Here is a 23,009-nt window from a genome sequence, read left to right as displayed (position 1 = left end):
TCTGAAGGAGTTTGTTTTGCAGGGGTTTTTTTCTAAAGAAACACAATGCAACCCTCATTATCTGTCTCAGCCTGACCATCCTCAGTACTCCCTTCCCTGGGTCTTTGTACAACAGGACATAACATTACAAAGTACACTAATTGACCATTCTGAAAGTTTACTATGCTAAGGGTTGAAACAAAGTAATATCAAAGGGACTGGCTATTCTATCAGCACATGATAGTTGATGAACAAGGAAGAAGCAGACAGGTAGGCAGGCAAGCACACAGAGTCCCGTGAGCTAGAGGTCTGCGGAGGGCTAATGGTACCTCACTCAGCCCTTTCCTTGCCGCTTCATTCAATTCAGCCACTTGAGAGAGGAAGTTGAGCATAATATACAGCACCATCACTTGTGCTTCCGACTGCCGCAGCAGCCCAACTAATTCCTGAAACGCCAGATGCCCTCACAGCTGATAACCTGTACACATCCCAGCATGTCACTCGGGGCCCAGAAGAACAAGAAGAGGGACCTGGCAGAGGCCGGCGGAGGTAGGACCAGCGCACATGCACACACAGGAATGCCTCACCATTTGCAAAGCTCTAAATAAAATTAAGCCCCTCATGTCATTTTCACTGCCAGATTAGCTCGAGCTTGGTAAGTTTCCAACTCAGCTCATTCACCTCACTTTGATGCATGCTACATGCTGCCTTCTATTCATATCTACAACCATCACTGACAGCAGCAGGAAAAGTAGCATAAATCCAACAATGAAACACTTTTAAGAATGAGAAGTTAATGAGAACTACAAGATTAGGTGTTTTTTCTTTCCTTTTTCTTTTTTTAAAAATTTTACTAGTCTAATATTAACATCCAGCAGCACAACTACTACTAATAATTTTATTGCTCTTGCTGCACGTAAGAGATTAAAGCACTGAATTCACCCAAACCAAGTAAGTTTAAATAGATGGTGATCAGCTTCCTCCCTAGCCTTACCCCTGAACCTTCCTCCATGACCTTTCAGTTAAGCAAAGCAAGGGATCTGCTTAGGACTAGAGCTTTTAAGTGAACAGATAAAACCATTGAAATCTCAGAAAGCAAGTTAAATAGAACATTCAGTGTAACAAATAAAATAATGGAAACAGCAGCAAGAAGGGTGGAAATGGTTTAAATAAATTCTGAAAACCAGTTTCCTCATTTCAATATTTCTCCTCCTCAGTTCTATCAAACTTCATTTACAAATCATTAGTCTAGTTTTAAGTTATGGGTCATGCAGTTTCCCTTTAGACCAATATGAAATTGCTATAGCATGGCTTTTAAACTTATAAATCCTAAAGTATGGGGTCTGGGGGCAGAAAAGAAGGTAGGGAGGAAGGGAAGGATGCCTGTGCATGTATGACAAGGTATGCATATTTTTAATGTAAGAGAGCAAGAGATAGGGGATGTTTGCATATATAAATGAAGAACTGTAGGTATTACATACTTTCTATTCATGCATGTAGGAAGTGTAACTGAAAATCCCATATAACAGCTGCTTTCATATCATGTCTTTGACACATTCAAAGAACTAAACCCTAACATGTTGCTGGGCAAACATAACCCTCAAAAGGGACATAGGTCTGAGTCAAGAAAATTCTAGTCCTGGTTTGCAAAGACTCAACTTAATCCACAATTGTGTATTTGGAAGCTGATTCAGAAGGGGTTTTGGACTTATCAACAGGACTTAAGTATTTAAGAGAGAAAAGGGAAAACTGTAGCTGAAGAAAACTTCCAAACATGACAGAAGCAGAAAGGCTGGTATGCCTAACCCTTACTTAAAAGCAGTCATGCACTCTCACTGTGTATTAAGTTTAAAATCAGGACTAGCACTATGCTTACCATGAACGCTGAAGCACTCAAACATTACAACTTCAAAGAATAATATAAAAATCTTCACAGATCAAGTCATAGTTCAGGGCCAAGTCTCATCTCTATAGGATTCTTGGCTGACAAAAAAAATTCTGAAAAAATAAATTTCATCAGCCATGTGGACTAGTGCTTTATCCAGCACATACTTTGCACCAGGAACTGGTCATATTTAATAGCAACTAATGATTCATCATTACACCTCAGAAATAAAAATGGATGTCAGAGAAACACATGGAGCAAAACCAGTACCACCTTGTCATCTAATTACCTTGATAAAGTGACTACATGCTTAGTACAGACATTGGCAAATACATGTTTATGAAACTGAAGCACTGTTTCCGCTGTCTCTAAATGACAGGAAGATTATTTAATCCTGAGCATCGCAGGGTGAGTGGACCCTCTGATTATGCAGTGAAAACTGTAGGGAGTTTGTGGAAATTCTGCCAGGGCTTTAATTTCAATATAGCCTGTTCAATTTTTTCCAGCCTAACAGGATTCATCCATCCATCTACAAGATGCAAAGAAGAGGCAAAGATAGCATTACGTTGCTGCTGGTTTGGGTGGGGGATTTGGTGGGGGATTTTTATTTTTTTGAAAGCTCGCAAAATAAGAGTTGTAGCAGTTGTAACAACAGTTACAACAACAGTTGTAACAACATAAAACAAGGTATCACTTATAGTCCAGTCAACAAGTAGTACAACTTGAAAAATTGGCTTCTTCACATTTTCATCACCTCAGTAAAATCCACCCTGACCTTAAGGAGGTCTGGACTTTTTTTTTTTTTTGGCAAATGCTTCCAAAGTACATATCATCAAACCTCACAAATTAGGAATTTGTAGAGGTATATTATCCTGCAACTACTTCAACTCAAACGAAAAAACATGTTAACACTTCCTTCAGTTGTGAAATACATAACCCGCTTATTTCAGTCCACCTCATTCAGTACGGACCAAAACCAGCCCTCTCCTTCCCATACCAGCTCTTCACCTCCACAGCTTTTATCAGCTCCAAGTTTCCCTACCAGCAGGCTGAAGGAGTCATCTAGTGGCCACAGATAATTCTTGCAGCCTCACCAGCTTCTGCAATCTGGCTGTCAGGGCAAGATACAAGGTTTTTGAACCCTTAAAGCACACACAGCACTGACAAGCATCTGCTGGCAGGGCTTCAGCTGAAGGCCCAGTATCTGAACTGTGATACAGTCCTACCAGCCATGTTCGCGATGTTTTGTGTTCATGTTCCCTATCACATCCTAAGCATTACTTTCTCACTTCTGGCCCATGTCAAGTCCAAAGTCAAGTTCTGTCCTTTTTAAATATGCTTGGAAGTAGACACGGCTGTGTTGTTTCTACCTCACATGTAGCTCGTTGTTCTTCTTCCGGGGCAGGCAAAGAGATTTTCTGAATAATGTCGCTACACATGCGAAGCATCAGTTTTTGCCCACTGACTAAAGAGCAAAGCAGCAGCACAGCAAGCTAACTAATATTACTCTGTTCCCATCTCTCTTCTACTACACACTCACTGTGCAGGTTTGGACAAAGCACCTAAGTATTTAGGCACGGTCTCTCAGTCATGGAAGAACCATCTGCCTAATAACATGCAAAACTCAGTGAGAACCATAATATGTTAAAGAGGTATTCGAAGTATGCTTTAAAATAACATTGATAAACAGTATTAATAGCTATAAAAACCTCAAGCTTCATAAAAATTTGTAATGCTTTATCAGTTCCCTGTTCACCACCTCCATAGAGTAGAGATTGCTGTTTACACTTTTTTCTTTTTAAATACTTGCACTCTTGCTCAGAGATGAATCTAATACAGTGATCATCAAGTGTTAAATATCCCCTCCATCAATTTTCTAAACACATGCACACACATTCTACCTATGCAGTTTAACATCTTATAACTTCATCTCGGTAGCAGTGGGAACCCCCCTCCCGCCCCAAAAATCAGGAATTATAGGTTCTTCAGACCTCTCATGGATGAGCCAAAAGACTTCCTTAAATTCATACTCAACCTCCCTGTGACTCAGAGCCCCTATCTGCCGCAATCACCTCAGTCAGAAAGGTGTCACCTAGCTTTCTTCATCAATCCTATAAATCACTTGGGTAATTCAAGTGAAAAAGTGCTATAAAAGTGCAAATTATCATTATGGTATTGTTAAAGAGCTCTGACCCATTTCAAGCTGCGGTTGAAGGTGAATGGTGGTACCACAACTATACCAACAGGTGAAAGGAAGAAAGAAAAATGAGCCTTGCAAGCCTTAATGTCAGAGTTAAGTAGAGAAGGTTCCTTCAAAATGGCATGGCATGAGCAGCAGCTAAGTGATGTTTAAAGCTAGTATTTAGCTCAGCCACCCCTGATCTCAGCAGGCAACACCTCCACCTTGCTTGTTCACAGGTCTAGCTGACTAAGTATTGGTCACATCTGCCTTACATGGAAGACCTGGAGAAAGACTGAGTCTAAAGCACGTTTATTTCTGTAAGGTGCAGGATACCTTACCCTTTTAGGTCAGTAAAACACCAAGAGCTGTTTCTGGCCACTCAGTGCTGAGGGGCCCAGTCGCAGAGGTGTCTGGAAGTTAGAAAACAGTTCTGCAGCACTCACAAGGTTTGCATGAGCACACCCTAGATCTATTTTTCTAGTTTTTAAACAGGCCTAATTTGTATTCTCAATAAAAATAGTATTGATATTCTGCAGTCTTAACTGGCCACCATCACATGAAGGGTAAGGCTACCCTTCTATTAAGGCTTTCACACAGATTTAACCCATTCTAATTTCATTTCTTAATTTTATTTATGTATTTTGCATGCAAGATCCTCTTTAGAGAGAGCAAAGAAAGAGAAGGTTCACTGCTGGTCTAAAAAAGCATGCTAAAATATTTCACTGATGAAATGAGTAGTAGACAGTAGTGGAGACCCACTGATTTATTCTGTGTTACTAGGCCAAGACACATTACCCTATCTCACACTATGCTTTTGGTGAACTGCAAAGACTGAATGAGAAGCAGTAGCAGTCTCTCAAGTCCACTTTGTCCCACTATTACAAGACGCACGCACACTTTAAGTTACATACATACACAGAAACACAGACATATGCATTTATGTGTGTATGTATACATACTTTTTGCAGGTACATGCAAGATAAACACAAACACCACAGTGTAGGCTGGTTTGCAAAACAGCCATGCAGAAGAAAAATAGTGGCAGAGTGGAATAAGATGACTAGAAATAGCAAAATACCACAGCCACTGTTAAAATACCTACCTACCTTTGTGCGTTGAAATTAAGCCATGAAGCTCCTTTCTGGAGCTTCTACTACTTCTTAATATGCAGATCAGCCAAAGCATGGCTGCACTTTGTTAGTGCTGCAAAGACCTGGGTTGACAGACTTCCTTTCGATAAAAGGTTTATTATATTGTTCAGGCTTTTATGACCCCAGAACACAGGCATAATTTGTCTTTCCTAAAGGTCTTACCACAGACTACCTGGGAAATTTGGTTAGCTAGGTAGCTGCCCCCACCCACCCAGAGATGTTTCACAAAGGGAGCATATTATACTCATCTTACAGAGATGGCACAACTTTACAGAATTATTTCCAGGTGTAATTCAAAGAGACCGACCATCTTAAAACAAACACATTACTGACTGAAGCCTAAGAATCTCAAGATAGCCTCTCTTTGCACCTTAATTACTCAGCAGAAATCAGCTAAACGGTATCAGTCAACTGAAGATGTTTTTCCCTAAGAGCCCTGCCCTCCTATCATTCCTCATCTTGCTGACCTGCAGGACAAGCTGAAATACCTCTCTCAGAACTGCCAGGAGCCAAGGATTTACCTACTTTTATGTACATTTGTCAACCCATACAGCAGGAAATTTAATCAGAAGCAACAGTGTAAGTGGCTGATAATATTTAAAATACATTCACTTATTCTGAAAGCTTCGCCGGAAAGTACCTCTTTTTCCTCTGCCTAACCACCACTTCACCAATGCAGCAATTTGGATTCCTTGTCTCAACTACAGGTCCACCAGAGAGATGTCCATCCCTGCAGCAAACATTTCCAGGTGGAGATTCAGAATTCACAGAGCTTAGTGGAACCTGCCAGAGCCTCAGAGTCAGACACTGAATGAAAGCCCAGCATCTAATTCAGAAAGCCTTTACCACAGTCTTACTCCTGTGATCATCCTGAATAAACCATGAACAACAACATAGATGGAAAGGCCTCAGTTGTGTTGGCAGAATATGTCATAGTCTTTTTTTTCAAATGGGGCCTGGCTAGCTGGCTGCCTTCTTGCAGCCTTGAAGGGGGAGGAAATCACTTAAATCTACTAACTCTTTATTGGCCCTGACTAACAAGAACCTGCTTCTAGAGTGGGTTCCACCAACAGGTGAGGTATTACTGCTGACTGAGATCTTATCAATGCACAGAGGCCCACATGGAATTTGTTTGCACTTTTACACAAGAAACTTCCAGGTGTTTACACACCAATTGCTATGTCTGAGTTACTCCATACACTAATAAGCCTCAAGGGGCACCATCGGTCACAAAAATAAAGTAATTTAGTCAAGTATGCAACTCTTATAGCTACATTACTATCACTTTAAACTTAAAAAACCCCATATATTCTTGCAGCCAGCTGGGAACAGGAAAACTCAATTAAATTATTTGCACTTCTCTTACAGACAGTTTCACTTTTTAATTAGTTTGGAAAACAAACATTTTGCTTGAACATCTGCATAAAGATATCCCTTCAATTTGAAAATATTTTAACCTCCTGATATCATAAAAACCACTTTACCTTACAGTAGTGACCTAACAAATGAAAGGAGAAAGATCCAGTTTGAGTAGCTTTACTCTGTAGTGGATCCTGCTCATCTTTAGTTGAAAGGCATAAGTTCTTCTGGTAGCACCTTTTGGGACTGCTTTTTTTTTTGGGGGGGGGGGGGGGGGGGGGATAAAATAATTTAAAAAAATGTCCCCTGTGAAGTGTTAGCCCTCATTACAAAAAACATGTCCAGCCATACGCAAGTTTCACATCTGAAAAATCTCAGATGCTGCCAGGATTTCAAGTCACATTAGGTGGCCACCAGGGAAGACTATGTCCTGAGGCAGCACACCACACCAGTTCCCTGCACCAACCCTCCACAGTCATGACTGTTTCCCAGCAAGGCCCTCACAGTATCATCCCAGACAGAAGTCTGTGGAGAGCGCTGCTGCCGTTACACCATGTTCACATGATGGGTGGACACAACACTGTTAGAAGGTGCTGCAAGAGGGGCAGTAACTCCTTGTCCTCACCAGCAGAGGCTGTACTTACAGAACCATGGTCATAGCCCAGTTGCATCAACTCTCCAGGTGTTGGGTCCCTTGTATTTTGCTGTAACTTGCCTAACAAAAAAAAGCATTATTCTTGTGATGTACTCTCATTAACTAGCTTCTCCATTTACAGGAAGATGAGAGACTTATTTTTTTCCCTCCAAAAGAAAGACATAATCAAACCAAACTACCAATTTTATTTTTTTTATGCTTGGGATTCTAGGTAGTCCTTTGAATACTTCTGGCTTTATAAAAGCCAACTGAATCTCATGCTGTGCAAGCTTGATAGGAACATTTAAATAAGTTTTCCTTCTCATCCTGAAACTATCATTCCTTTCCCACAAATATAATTGTTTTGTATAATGTTTTCATTGGACAGCATCTTTTTGTAGCTTAAGGTACTCATACTACTTACTCAACATTACTCAAAGATGCAAAGAGTTGATGTGCCACATTTTGCTATGGGTTTTCAGTTTACTTTGGTAGGGCAAGGGAAGGAGTAGAGATGGTATTTTCAACTCTTAACTCTACTATCTGAACAACTTCCAAGCAAAGCAAACATCGATCCTTTAATCCCTTGTCAAAATCCACTAGCACAGATTCCTGTACTTGCACAGAGTCTCACAGAGGGTAACAAGGCCCTGAACAAATGCCCAACTCTACACTAGCAAATCTCAAAATAGGATCTTTATCTCGAGCTGTAACATTTGACTACCCTAGCCAAAACACAACCCCAGGGAATTCATGTAGAAATATTTGTTGCTGCTTTTTGCCAGCACCTAACACATAACAAAAGCTTGAAAACCACTAACAAAAACTTCCTGAACTCCACAAATCACACACAAGCAACAATCACCCTGCTATTTAAAAAACAAACAAAAAAAATATTGAAGTATTGGCCACAGAAACATACTTTCCTTACAGGCCACTGGATGAGAAACTACCTTCTCTTTTTGACATATTCCGCCACTAGTCAAAATCTCAGAGTAACTGATCACACAAACAATTTACAGCACCAACTCTGGACTTAAAAATTTAACCAGCACTTTGAATCTGCAGTAAACTGGTATTCTGCATCCAGACAGAGCTACCTTGTAAAATCACCTATCAACACAGTCGCTGAAAGTCCCATGCAACTTTTAAGAACAGCCCAACATGTACCATGCATCGCTGGGTTAACACGAAGGAAAGCTATGCAAGGCAGCACCTACTTCAGAAAGGATCACAGGAGAAAGATAAAAGCAACATCACAATTAAGACATCTTATCTTCAGCATCAGTAACTAACTGATGCTATCTGCACTGGAAACTATCCAGGCTGCAAAAATCACATTTTAAAAGATGCATATATGTCCCCAGTAGAAGAAATATTGACAACAGCGGTCTATTTCTGGAGATACGGCCTCCTTCTCTTGCATTTTACTTAGCCTGCCCTTAAGGCTCCAGCCTGACAAGCATAAGCCAGTTCTGAAGCCAAAAGCAGTCCTGTCCCCTGTCCTGCTTCTATTCTCCACACTACTAGACCCCTTTTTTGGGGCAGAGCTGTTCAATTGTACGGTCTGATTCATGATGCAATATATGATCCACCCAAAGGTGGTCAGTTCTATCTTTAGCAAACAGAAAGAGTTAAGCTAATAAAAATCATTTAATTTTAGCTATGATCCATCCTCCAGTCCAGTTCATTACACAACTACAAAAACACTAGTGCAGCCCCACAGGGTAGGATGGAAGTGTCTGAGGCTGGGACTGTTTCTTTCAGTGACGGTGCTGCCATTTACACATGGTGCTTCATTACTACCTATGTCAAATAAGTCTTACTCACTTCTTTGTCAGGGAGCTGTAGTTCAAATAACATTGTATCTTCTAGGGTAGAAACCCTCGACTCTACTGATAAAGGTTGAATTTTTTTTTATTTTTTACAGCAGCCTCCTATCAATAAGAATGAAAAATTGTGAAAATAAATACAAAATGAGTACAACAGCACAGAAGTCCAGCCACTGTTGGCCTTGATGCTTAACATCATGCTTGTGTTCTCAGTGCTGCAGAGTTTCTCTACTGGCAGAATGCAAGTAAAAAGGCAGTAACTTTGGCAATTAAGAGTTGGGTACTTGGGCCTACATGGGAAATATATTTGCATCTATAGGATAAGCACATTTCCGACACATTTCTTGTGGAAACATTAGCATTTATAATTATCTTTAGAATCAACACACTGAGGCAAATGGCATGCATCATCTTCCTAACATGCTGATACAGACACCACAGAATGTCTTTAACCACAGTTTTACCCCTCAGAGTAATGACATAACACAGGGTGAATTTCTTGAGCACAAGTCTACAGCAAGAAGTAGATTTAGCAGTGATGAATTTACAGATTGCATGGAAGCAAAAAGCACACAGTGTAGTATACCCAGTGCCTGAAACCAAATACCAAAGATGCAGGGCCATACACGACTGGAAGTTTTCTTATTACTTCCTATACAATGCTTCTCCACCACTACCCCAGCGGATGCCACAGACTGGGCAACAGAAGCGGTTTATTGTTTTTCTTTTGACCTTACATGTTTATCTACAAAGTTGTTCAATTACAAGCAATAAATGTGGCCCAGTAGTACAACACACTCTTAACAAAATACACTCCTACCTGCCCCGCAACTGAAAGAAGCGGTGCTAATTTCCACCAAGGAAAAAAGGAAAGTCAGTCATGGCCAAAAGTGTTATCACAAACCAAACCCCAGTTTCTAATTAACCGTACCTCTCTCATTTTCTATCAAAATGCATCAAACTTTGAAACTGAAGTTTCCCCAGAACTGCTTTCAGCACAGCTACTGCAGAACTTCACTGTACGAGAAGTATCCCCAACTCCCGCAACTGATCAAAGACTAAATTTTTTTCACTTTATAGCAGAACCAATAAATTCAACTCAGCATCACAGAAAACAGCTACTCAAAGCATGCACTCTGGTTTGGATCAAGAGCACAAGCAATTCTGGTCAGGCCTCAGAGCCTGGAACACATCACATCTCCCATGATCCTGGAGAAGACCCTTGATTTCTTCCTACTGTCCCTTGTCACCTGGGGAGCAGCTCAAACCTGTGGCAGTGCCCTGTAGCTGCGACGGCAGCATCCAGTGTCCGGCTAGGCTGACCCACCGCAGCTATGCTTTCTGAGTGACTTCTTATGAAGAGTCCTTTGCAAAATCACTCAGGGCACCTCAGTCACAATGAACAAAGTCATCCCGTCAATCTGACTGATAACAGGCAGTAATGAGAAGGCAGCAAAAGAAGGATACCACAACACAAAGTAAGTAGCAACCTGCAACCAGTTATGGATTCATGATTTTAGGTATACAGAGAATGATGCTCACCTGTTTAAAAAGCTGAAAGTTGGTTAATGAACCTGCGGTATTTACATTCTTCACCCCATAAAGAAAAACAATTAAAAATATTTTAAAAAAAAAAATCGCAACAACGTAAGAAGACATGTTTCTATGCAAGTTGCCTGTTCGTTGCAACTGAGATATTCTTCCAAACAATTTGCTTTCTCTCAAACAGCAGAAGCTCAGCAACTGTAAAAAGAACTTTGTTTTTTTTCCTTTCTGTTTTTCCTATCTATAATTTTATTTCCACACATTATAAAATCATGGCATTCCCTCATATACATCACATTATTCTAGATCCACAGTTATTACTGAATCACTGTGAAGTCTTTCTGCCATTATTCAATCCATCTAAAAGTTCTGAAACTCCCTGAGTGTTTTTTGGAGTGAACCTTACCTTTATCATCTGTCCTTTATGGCTGTATTTGTGCTATATCTATCCACACTTTTCAATGCAAGAAAAACAAATTTACACACTGTAAGCTTTCATTGACTACAGTTCTTTGCTACAGCAAAATCCATCATTTCATGAGTATACTCCATTACAGTATTAGAAAGAGCAAAAGCATCTAATCAGAGAGCATAACAACATAATTGCTCATTTCTTGTTATTGAGCCAGTGTAGATTGTGACTCTTGGTTCCACCTCCAACAACTCCCTGGACCCACGCGACGTAAAACCGGCACTCACCTCCTTCGCCTTCCACGGTCACAGAGCTGGCACAGAAATGTTTTCGGTGCAGCAGTCTACCATTCTGCCTACAGCTCTGGTTCACTGCAACAGAACAAAATCACCATGATACCGCTTTTCCAGCTCGATGTGTTAGCCTGTCAGAAAAAGAGCCCGCAGCCACCCATAAAAATTAACTCCAGACTGATGAAAATAACTCTTTCAGGGGAGGAGTAACAGCGTTTTGAGGAAAATGAAAAGCAGGAAGCTGATCTCAGCAGCGCGGGGAGCACGGACGGGGCGGAGCAGAGGAACGGAGCGAGGAAAAGTGGAGCAAAGACTCACTGCTTATAGCTTGGTTTTGGCAGTATAACCAAATACCACCACATTACTGAAATACCAGCGTTACGGCTAACACATACGCCAACAACACCCCCCCTCCCCACACACTTGGACGATGCTCCCCCCTCCCCCCCCGCCACCGCACGGGCCGACGTCAGTGGCGGCGTGCGCCCCGCGCAGCGGCACTCACCACACAGGTAGCCAGCCCTGCACAAGTGGCCGCCCATCCACGCCACCTTCCCCACTGGCACCGCTGGTCCCCAGCCCCAAAGTGCCCTCAGATGCTTCCCTGCTCGCCCCGGCCTGGGCGAGGGATGCCCGTGGGCACCGCACCACTGAGTCTACTTTCATGCATGAGCCCGTTTGAAAAGGCACATCCTGCTCCTGCTCTTGCAACTGGGGGAAACTCTTATTGCGTGTTAAAAACAACAGATGATAGTATCTTCTGAAAGATCGAGCTGCCATGTTTTGTGCATAGTTAACTTCTTCTGATGAAGTTATAAGAAAAAAAAAAAAAAAACCAAAAGGCAGAGGGGGATTCTTTAGGAAAACAGCTTCAAGAACTGTGAGGCTTTTCAGGCTAAAATTCAAACCAACAGCAAGCAGGGCTTTAACTCACTAACAGCATCTCCCACCCTGTATGAACCTTCTCTCCCAAAGGCATATGCTAGCCTCACCAAGGTCCCCCTTCTCAGGGGACGGCAGGCCACAGGAGCTGGCTCCCCCCAGGAGGGCCGAATCTGCTCCCGCAGTGCTGGACACCCTTGCCTGCCCCCCTAGCCTCTGCAAGAGTCGGGCTGCATCTGTTGCTTGCCATGCTGTCCCCATGTTCCTCAGGAGTGAGGTTTGTTCATGTCATTAAGATAGCATTACAAAAACCCACATAAAACAGAGCAATATATAACACTCTAAATAAATGTGAGCTTGGAATACAAAGTGTCAAGGTAAAGCCAAAAAGATACATGGCAAGGTGGACTGTCTACCATGGGAACCATCAGCCGTGGTTTCCAAAGAAGAATTAAACTTTGTAAGGGAAAACAGCCTGTCAATGGATGTTCCAACACTCACACAGTCAGGATCAGATCTATACCTCTCAGCCAAAAAAGCAGACAATCCCTATGTGTTTATGGTTTTTCTAAACAAAACTGTGAAGATAACCACAGAGAGTATTCGTACTTAGACACTTGTCTTGCTCTCTTTCAGGCTCTTTCAGGTCTGAATGTTTTGCCTCATTAGCTTTGCATGCTAAAATTTGCAGGTATTTTGCACTGGTGGGGTACAGAGGGGACATGGGACCAAAACAAAACAGCAAATCAGTTTAAGTCAAATTCTTACACTTTTGAGAATCCTGTCTGATGTCCTCTACACTAGTACTGACAGGAGAAGGCAAAAGAGAAGTAAGGTGGCCAACCAATTTTACCTTTACCACTTCTTTCATGTATTTTCTCTTGTCTGCTCAATGTAGAAACCTGTAGCATGTCTTTAACTCACATTTGGAAGATCCCATTCCAAAAGATTATGAAACCCAGCAACTTTTAACAAAACATTTAATGACTCCTTTGAAATTCACTGTGCCTTGTTCACTTTTTGACACTGTTTCAAAGTACATCCTATACTCAGTCTGCAGTCAATCCAGAGTGAGCTGGAGTCATAATCACACCTCTCTGCAGAGCTTGGTGGCCTTCACTTCCGAGAGTGGACAGACAGGACCCCTGCCTTTGCTTTCAGCCTTCTCAGTTCACAGGCTACCTTTACCTTTGGTGACTGCAGTTACATTAACTCAGGCTGTTAAGTCAAAGATCACTGATGCAGACACACATCCCTGTCTACAGCTACTTCTGATGGAGTGGTCAGCTCCGATGGAGCAGATGCAAAGCCTCATTGCAGCAGTATCTTCAGGTGCTGCAGCAACATCAACAGAGCCACAAGGAGACTAAAGGCAACTTAAATCTCAGCATGCAGGCTAGGCCAGCCAGTGTATGAGCAGCAACACGCCAGATCCTATCCACCTAAATCTCAATGCCACTTCTGCACTAGTGTCCGTGTAGTTTGGCAGCTTTATCCCTTTTCATTCATATACTGAGACATTCTAGTTTCACTCTCAGGAGAACCTACTTGTTCTTTTTGGGGAAACTACTAGCACTGAAGCGACATACAGATGCTTCCTTACTAAGAAAACATACAGTTTAAAGCCAGAACTGTATCGGAACTGGGAATGTAATTTATACACTCGGTGGAACAGATTTAGCGACTATTAAAACCAAGAACCCACAAAACCTGCATGGGATGTTGTGCTGGTGGTGGCGTGTGGACAAACAGTAAGCAAAGTTAAAATACAGGTAAAAGTTCAACTTAAGAGAAACAGCAAAGGTGCTCCCAAACCTTTTCTGATATGATTACTGATATAATTACTGTTATATAAATGCCTGGGCTTCTCTTCAAATGAAAACCAACACCTGTACAGCATCACTTACAGGTCTGTGAGTCCACCACACCAGAAAACCCACCTCTAATTACAGGATTATTCTGTGTATTTCAGAGAAGCCATTTCCCATCTGCTTTACAGAAGAGAGATTCTACAGCACTGACTACTGATTTTCCCCTGCTATTCAAATTGATATTCAATTTTGAAAGGGCAATTCTCAGTTCTTACAAACACTGGCCAGGTATGCTGTTGCTGCAGTGTACTAGCTGCCTCCTCTCTACTTCTTCAGTTCAAGTACATATACAGAGCAACGAGTATTTCACTAGATACAGAAGAGCAATCTCTGGCACTCTTGACATGACAGCCAAAGACGATCTATTCCAGCAACCTAGAAAACACCAGAAGCACTTAAAAAAGAGTATTCTTAGTTAATAAATAAAAATCATTAAACAATTTATAAGGTTGACTAACAAATCACTTAAGGCACATCTTTAACTTCAGCAATGCACGTCTTTAACAACAAAGGCACATCTTTAACGTCAGTCTATCTTGACTTTGCAACAAACTAAAATACTCATACATGTTGTTAAGTAACTTGCTATTATTTATTTTCCAAACAAATTTTGCAAGTGTTCTGAAAGACCCTCCTCCACCAGCCCACTTCAGCCTTTTACTATTGAAAGCACTTCATCCTTAAGATGACAGGTCATAAAAACAAAAAGTTGGAGGGACACTGGCTAAAGTATTGCATTGTTTTCAGTACAAAAAGCTCCATTTCTTTAACCCCGCCTTTCTACGCAAGAAGCTTCCTTGAGAAACCAGAGTAGCATCTGCTTGTACTTCAAATAATTATTCTCTGCTTCTTTGCCCCTCCCAAGTTTCCTTGACTGAGGTCATCAAAATAACAAGTTCATTTTAAAAATCAAAGTTTGCCATTTGTAGGATTTCAGGGGCAGAACTGTGAAAGTCATTATTAGGCAACCACTCTTCTCAAAGTGAAACAGTTTGTACTTAACATTACCAAACAGTAAGACTGCTGCCATTATCTTTGCTGGCTAGTATTTTTACTCTGTCCAGAGGTCTCCAACTTCAGTATAGATACAGTGTTAGATCAGCAGTTTTCACACTGCAGTTGTTACTTCCTACAGGTCTGCAAAAGTAACTAAGAATGTTAGTCTACTGTTGGTAGGCTGACACTTTTTCAGTGTTTTTAAAGTAATAAAAAAAAAAGTTGAAACCCGACTACTTTAAATTGTATCAGCTTTTTTTCCTCACAGGGAGAACAGAAATTTTTTTGAAAGCTTGAAAATGGTCATGAAAAGGGATCATCTAACATGTAATCATCCTTTAGCTACTAGACAAGATAAAAACCTACCTCAGAAAGAAGACATGAAGTAGGAAGTAGCAAGCACCTACAAGCGTACGCACTTCTGTGCTTTAAACTCAAACTCATTCATATACACTCAGAAGTCCAAGCACTCCCAATCAAGTAGTTATTCTGCACTGTTTTAACATTAACTTGAAATTTTTGTATTGTTTAAGCTATACTTGTCAAAATTCATTACTGTGTGACAATTTCTGACCTCTCATCCCCTACATTAAAGACAGGTGGATATTAGGCACCATATTGTCTCTGTATTTATTTAAACCAAGCCAACTCAGAGATAGTTTGATTGCAAATTTACTCACTCCATCAGTACATCTATCTTCTCCTGAACTGACATGATAGGATGACTTCTCCTGGCTTGTTACTCCGGTACTTTATGAGCATTAAAATTACTTAGAAAGTGACCAAGATGGGGAAAGACCTGGTGAAACAAGATACAAAGGGAAAAAGTAACTGATTAATCTTGCACAGTTGAAAGCTTTCTCCTGCTAACCAGCAAGGAAATATAACTTAACCTGGAAGCGACTGTCAGTGAAGACATCCAAACAATTCCCAAATCAATCAAATCTGCAATAACAGTCTGCTATTGTAATCTTGCCTCCTCCAAAATTCACAAAAGAATTGTGCTCATATATACATACAGAGTTTGCAGCAATATCAATAAATTATAATGTCTACTGAAGTTCCATATTTTATTCCAATCCCATAAAGAAATACAATATTAATCACTAAATCTAAACAAAGTCACTACTCAGCTCAAAATGGATACAATCTCCCAGTCCAACACTCATACAATGCTGCAATACCACACAGTTAATATAACACTAAACAGATATATTAATTCATAAAACATTCTAGAAAACACCATCAACAATCTGTGTATTCAGAAATAGCAGAATCACCATTTTAATGATTCCTAGATCTCAGCACTTCTTAGAAGTTGTATCAAATATTTTCATGTATGCACACGTACAGACAAAAGCTTTCCGAGCTATCTAGTGCATTAACAGCATACACGCAGCAGCAGATATCCATCACTGCCCTGTTACCTACGACACACACCCACACATCACAAGTGTCAGAACAACTTCAGGTACAAGTGTCATACATAAATAATGCGCAAAATACCCAAGCCAAAAATCCTACCACAAGCAGCATACTGTCCCTTCTTATCCCTCCCCCACACTGTTATCCAGAGAAGTTAAATCCCAGTTCTTCTCTGCTATAGGTGGAAGGCACTCAGATACTACATACAATGTCACAGAATGAAATTCTAACACTGTTGCTCCCTTTTTAGCTTTGTTACCGGAGCAAGATACTGGCAAGTTTAGAGATACATTAAGTTCACTTCTCACAATCTAAGATCACGTATTACCTGTAGCACAAAAAGCCCACCACATTTCCAATATCAAAATTTCTTAAAATTGGAGGGGTTTGTCTAGTTTTTGCTTTAAGAATAATGAGCTGCTCTCCATGAGATTAAAATGCAAAACAGACTTTTAAAAAGAAAACCGCATTAGTATAACCTTCTCTATTTTCTAGCTCTCCTATCAGAAACAGTTTATTAGAAAGACATATACTTCTGCTTTAAAAGACCCAGTTTTCCTCCTAGATGTACTGCTGCAATATTCTGTAAGCATATTCTTAAGAGAGATGCAAAGGTTCAAAGAGCAGTTGCAAAGAAAGCTATTTCACTCCACTAATTTGCATCAAGTTTTATGGTTCCTATCCTCCCTCCTAAATGGAAAACTAACTGTGATAAAACATCAAACCCAATTAGAAACAGCCACTACACACAACTATTTATTTGAATTATTTCCTTTAGAGTATGTGTAAGTGTTTTTACAGAATCCTTTAGTGTTTGCGCCAAATATTGCCATCTTTTCAGGAAAAAACCCAAACTTCTTCCAGCTTTACATGTCATTCACTAAGTATTTAATTCAAATCTTGATACAAATAAAAATAAAAATAAAATAAATTTGAAAGATTTAATGAAATGCTGGAAAGCCATTATGGCAGACTGGGTTCTGCATTCAGGATACACTTGCGATTTTCTTCAGGTTACAGTATTACCTTGCACATTAGAAAGCCCAAGTTTGGCACTTATTTGACCATTAATTACTAAGATAGTGATTAAGCACAGTGTAAGACTTTAGCATCATAACTAGAGCTCAGATTTCTACAGCTTGGTCCCACCAATATCACATTTGTCAAAATCCTGAAGTTCAGCTTCACTTTGGGCTGTAATCTATGATCTGTTCCTTTTAGATTTAAGGACCAAAAATCTGACAGACTTCTGTAGACACTGGAGCAAGTTGGGGAACAAAGTGGGGAAGATTTAGAAAACTGGCAAGTGACTAAGAAATATGTTTTGTCCACATCTGTGGACAGCTGGCAGCTGTGCCAGCCACAGTAGGAGATGAGATCAGTCTCTGTGGCAGCACCAAGCAAGAAAGGGAGTGAGCACAGAGGAGAGGTCAGGTCCCTGTAGGTGGGCTGCCATCCCGTTCTTGGCATATCCAGGTTGCATTTTCCTCCATAAAAGTGCTTTCTGGAAAAGCAAGCAGGGCAGCAAAAATGGCAGGGAAATAATTTTTGTTCAGTTTTACTTAAGAGCAAACCCAGCCTGACCTTGAACTGTCCTTACACTGGTTTAACCTACAGCTGCTCTCCCACCTCCACCACCTCCCCCCTGCCCTCGCCCTCCGGCAGAGGGGGCCCAGGCACCCCACCCTGCCTCGGGGTGCCTGTCCTGCCGCAGGGGTACACCAGCGCACGCTATAGCTTTGGCAACAGCCGGGCCTGGTACAGCCTCCCCTGGGAAGCAGAGCTGCTAGGAGGACGGCTGGCCCCAGCCAAGGCCATTGCAGCTGTGAGCAAGGACAGAAGACTCCTCCCTGGAAACAGGAGAGGGGGGGGTTATGCCAGCAAGAAAGCACCATGTAAATAGAGTACCCAACATGAAAATCCAGCAAATAAAGCAAATTTTTCAACTGTCCCTGCAGATTTATGAGATAAAAATCACCAGATCTTTAGCTGTTCCTTTGTTTTACCAACAACTACTTCCTCTGAATGACTGCGAACAAATCGAACTCAAGGTGCGTCTTCAAAACCATTAATTAGCCTTGGCTAATTGCAAACTAACTCACTTTAAAAAACCCATATTATTTCATCTCCGGTAATAAGTATTGCTTAGGGTTTCATACACCAGAGTAAAACATTAGCTGTAACATCTCTCATGATGATGTCCATGCTCATCCAAAGACCTGACACCAAAGCTGGACATGTGAATCTGTGGTTACCACATGGTCTTCTCCAACTAGAGTTTCTCCGTGTTTTGTCAGCATACTATCTAAAACTGAGTCATTTTTCTCATTCAATCAGGAAAAAAAAAAAAAGGCACTTTCTTCTCTAGCCTGTGGTTTTCTCCCCAGTGTTTGTGTGGGATTCTAAAGCTAAAAAAGTTTCTGTTATGCAACACTTCACTTTACTATAAAAGAACACAAAACAGATAATTAACATTCAAAATGGACATTTTACTTCAAACATGCAAACCCTCCCCCCTCCCAAAGAAAGCCCAACCCCTAACCCCAAACTTTTTTACATTCTAGGTTCAGCCACCAAAAATCAATGCACTATGTAAAGTACTGATAGATGCACATATAAATACAGCAAACCTCTTTATCAAGGAAAATCATACAGGTTTCTTGCATTCAAGTCTAAAACACATCTGTGGGAAACTATGGAAGAGGGTGGGTCTCTTCCTGCCACTCCAGCATGAATGCAAGGAACACAGATGCCAATCTACATATTAGCTACCTGCCTGTATAAACACAGTAACAGCACTAATATATTGGCTCTTCTGTAACATACAAGCAGCTTTTTTGGTTTTTTGTTTTTAATTAACCACCACTGCTGCTCTCTGGGACGTCCCTGCCTGGTACAGCCTGGGAGAAGGAAGGAGAACAAAAGCAACTGCTACCTTTGGTGCTGAAAAGACCTGAGAAAAAGCAAGTGCACTCCTCTAGGAGGAAGAGGCTGATGTAACAAACAACCTAGAGAAATTCAACATCTTCTCCAACGTTCACGTTTTTGTCAAAGCAATTCCACTACTATAATTTGATCTTCTGGCTTGGGTGTAGATGTGGGTTGTGAACTTAACTGCATCACTTGTAGACCAATGCAGTATACAAACCACACTATCATAGTAATTCCCTGTCAATGGACACTTATTGAAGCCTTCGTCACACTAAATGCTGTATTGATTATTATCTTTTTTTTTTTAATTTTACTTTTTCTATAAAAGAGAGTGGAGGGAGGATGGAGTAGAATGTTAAACATGCCCTTGAAGAATTACGCTGGTATAAGAGCACAAGGCTTGGGCCAATAACTGCAGCACTAGTCAGTCATCACAGTTTCTTTTAATTTGGATGTACCTGACTTCCTTGAAGTCACTAAAAGACCAGCTTGATCTATTTAAGCAATAGTATTAAATAGATACTAAATCAACTGGTACACACTTGGTACTTTAGATAAACACAGGTAATTTGGCCTCAGTGTTGATTTACTTCTGTATTTCACATACATTCCCAAGGATTCTACTTTTCAATTACTACTTTAGTTCTTTAGCTTCTTTAAGGAAAGGTAGAAGAGTGGGGCAAAAATTCTACCCTGAGCACCAAAAGACAATACGCTCATCCTCCCCTGCCTCCCCCATTCCTATAAAACCCAAGAACAAGCCCTCTAATAGGCAGATCTTATCCCCAACTAGTTTTCACTTTCAACAACAACAAAACTTAATATAAAAATAAATACCAAGGTAATTGAATAATAATTTCCCAAGAGAAAGTACTGTTTTCAACATCCAGTGCTATAAAAGAAATCCATAAACAGGATTTGCAACTTGCTAGTGAAGGAAGTGTTGTTATTGCAACTTAACCAGATTTTGCATCTTGAAGGAATGTCCAGGACATGCCCTCATTGCATACAGCACCAACTGTCAGTGACCGGCCCCAAAGACTCCAGATGCTTTCTGTAGCCCTATGCTCCCAGACACAGACACCTGATTTAAACCAACTAATCAAGTACAAGGAACTTGAACTACAGCAGCCCAGCCCAGCTCTCTATGAGCTAATTTACCCTTACTCAATGCAAGTTTAATTAGCGTGCACAGAGCTCCATGCTATCACTGCCAAACCACTTCTGATACTTGTTCTACCTTATTGAAAGCACACTCAGGTAACTACAAAACACAGTGGTCTAAGATGTAGACATACCCTTAAGGTTTGAGATTATGCCAGGTTTTATTGATAGGTTGGATTTTAAAATGCTACATTTTCTAAAAAAGTGTTTCTAAAAAGTTGGTAGTAAAGAATATTTTGAGGTTTGTTTGTTTTAAAGATCCTGCATATTGCACAGCGTACTCTCTAGATATCAAAATCCATCAAATTCAACTGCAAACCAGACTTGGGAAGGATGCAGGAAACTCTTAGCTTTGTTAATAGAAAGGCAGTATATTTGCTTGTTGGTCTGGCTGAACTCCTTAGCTGTGCTGGGTATTTACCAGAGGCCAGCAACGCCCTGCATTTCCAAGGAGGTCATGGAAAAGAGAAAGCACTCAGCATCTCAGTAGGGGATCTGGTGGATTGGACAACTCCAATTGTCCCTCAATTAACTAAAATCAACAGAATAGTTGAGACATTAAAGACAGAGTTTGGCAGAAATGGAGGGAAGACCCTGGGTTTCCTGGAAGAAGATATTTATACTGGAGAGGCACATGTCCTGTGTAGTCCTCTCCACCTCCCACCTCTATTTCCCCTAGTAATATTGTGATTAATTTGGAGTCATACAGCAACTGCCATCACTTGCCTAACTATTCAGAAATCTTTATTAGGCCTCCCAGTTCACTGTAATAATTTTAAGTACACCACAAAGCAGAAATCTCTCATGATCATTATTTATCACTGCTGAGAAACACAACAGTGTCCACTGTTCTCTGGAAAGCTACCACTCTGCCCAATAAGACACATGTCACTATACACTCTGGAGTCTTTTTCTGTATTGACTCTGTGGTCGAATTGAAGCAAGTTGCTTGCATTAATCTTTCTACTCCTGGAATTACCACGACCACTGACTTTTGTGAATAAAGAAACTTAAGAATCAAACTTTACCTTGCTATATTAGTCTGAATGCACAGCAGTAGCAACCTCTCTAGAGCCACACCAAGGTCCACGTGTTTGTAGCATATGGGGACTACATTTAAAGAACAATGGTGAACACAGACACCTCAGTAATACATGATCTCCCATCTTCAAGTTTAAAACTGATTTATTTCATCATAGGTACAAATGGGGGGGAGGAGGGTGGTGGCTGAGTATTTGTGATTAAGTGATCTGTTGCTTCTCACTGAGTTGCAACTGAAACAAAACATCTATCTCACTTGCATGACTGAAAATTTCAAACAGAAGTAATGACAGATATAGCTAATTTTGCTTCAATAAGCACCAACTGCTTAATAATTCATAGCTGATAGTAAATTAATTTAAATTCTAACTGATAGTCAGTTCAATCCTATTGGTACACAACTGTGTAAATCATGTGCCTTTTCAACTACATATAACAGATTTCAGTAGTGTGCTTATCAAATGCTGAATCCTTGCTTAGTTACCTACCTTCCTAATCATTACTTTGTGATGTTTATGTAAGAACTAATATTCTTTTCAAATTAGAGGCAAGTGAAAGGTGTAACCACTGTAAATCACAAAATTTTCACTTTGAAATTATAATCATCATCTGACTGCATCCACTAAAATTATTCATATCTGCTCTAACAACAAAGATTTTCCTGAATTTCATATATTCCTGCAAATAAGAGTATAAAAAGAAATGCTTCTGAAGCTTCTGTATTTTGGCAATACAATGGTACATGCTACTCCTTTACAGCAGCTGCTGTTCATCTCTACATCTTGTCTTGTCACCCCTGTCAGTAAAATTAGACGTAGGTATTTTACTGGACATACACAGCATACTGTGTATGCTAACACAACAGGTCTAAGTCACTATGGAACTGATTTTAAATGTTCTTAAGTTGCTTCCATCATTGCTAGAAAAAGAAACAACACTTTCATATACAGGCACGGAAGAATTTTTCCTCAATTCACCTCATATGACTATTCCAGATATCCGCATCACAAATGCTTAGATTTTTCCCCTATGGCACGGTAACAAGCAATTGACACTAAGCAGGAAAGGAGAAACTGAAATTTTGTGTAAGAGCTGAATTATTTTTACTCTTAATATCTATTTGTTAAGAAAGCTACCTATTCTCAGTTTCACCTTAGTCCTACTGAATTGCATTGTCTGTCCACATAAACAGGGTTGTCCAAATTCCCAGAGATACATGGCTAACATACAGATCTGTCCTCTCTTTCAAAAAATAAAACTGGACATTTACTAATTTAAAATAAAAATATCTTAACACAAATCAAGAGATTCCCAAGTCTCAAAACCAACACTTCATGGTCCACTGAATCAGGGCCAATCACTTCATCTCACTACTGTTTTGTTCAGTGTTACTTCTGCCAACTAACACCCTAAAATCTGCAGATTTC

At 40.5% G+C, this 23,009-nt stretch overlaps 1 protein-coding gene across 17 annotated transcripts in view; it reads right to left on the bottom strand.

Annotated features, from left to right (window-relative positions):
• The window catches only part of BBX (BBX high mobility group box domain containing), a 162,267-nt gene that overhangs the window by 116,647 nt on the left and 22,611 nt on the right, over positions 1–23,009 (bottom strand). For 8 of the 17 annotated variants that reach the window (XM_054825135.1, XM_054825206.1, XM_054825143.1 and 5 more), the window contains exon 3: positions 11,267–11,350. The exons of 5 other annotated variants lie outside the window; for them this stretch is intronic. The gene's annotated coding sequence lies outside the window, so the exon portion shown is untranslated. Of the gene's footprint in view, positions 1–11,266; positions 11,351–15,701; positions 15,821–23,009 lie in introns of all 17 variants that reach the window. 4 more of the 17 variants (XM_054825111.1, XM_054825161.1, XM_054825151.1 and 1 more) reach the window with 2 other exon arrangements.

The sequence above is a fragment of the Grus americana genome, chromosome 1 (genome assembly GCF_028858705.1).
Source record: "Grus americana isolate bGruAme1 chromosome 1, bGruAme1.mat, whole genome shotgun sequence".
NCBI classification, from domain to species: Eukaryota; Metazoa; Chordata; class Aves; order Gruiformes; family Gruidae; genus Grus; species Grus americana.
The sequence above is the reverse complement of the archived record's forward strand: the minus strand, read 5'-3'. Positions and strand labels throughout refer to the sequence as shown.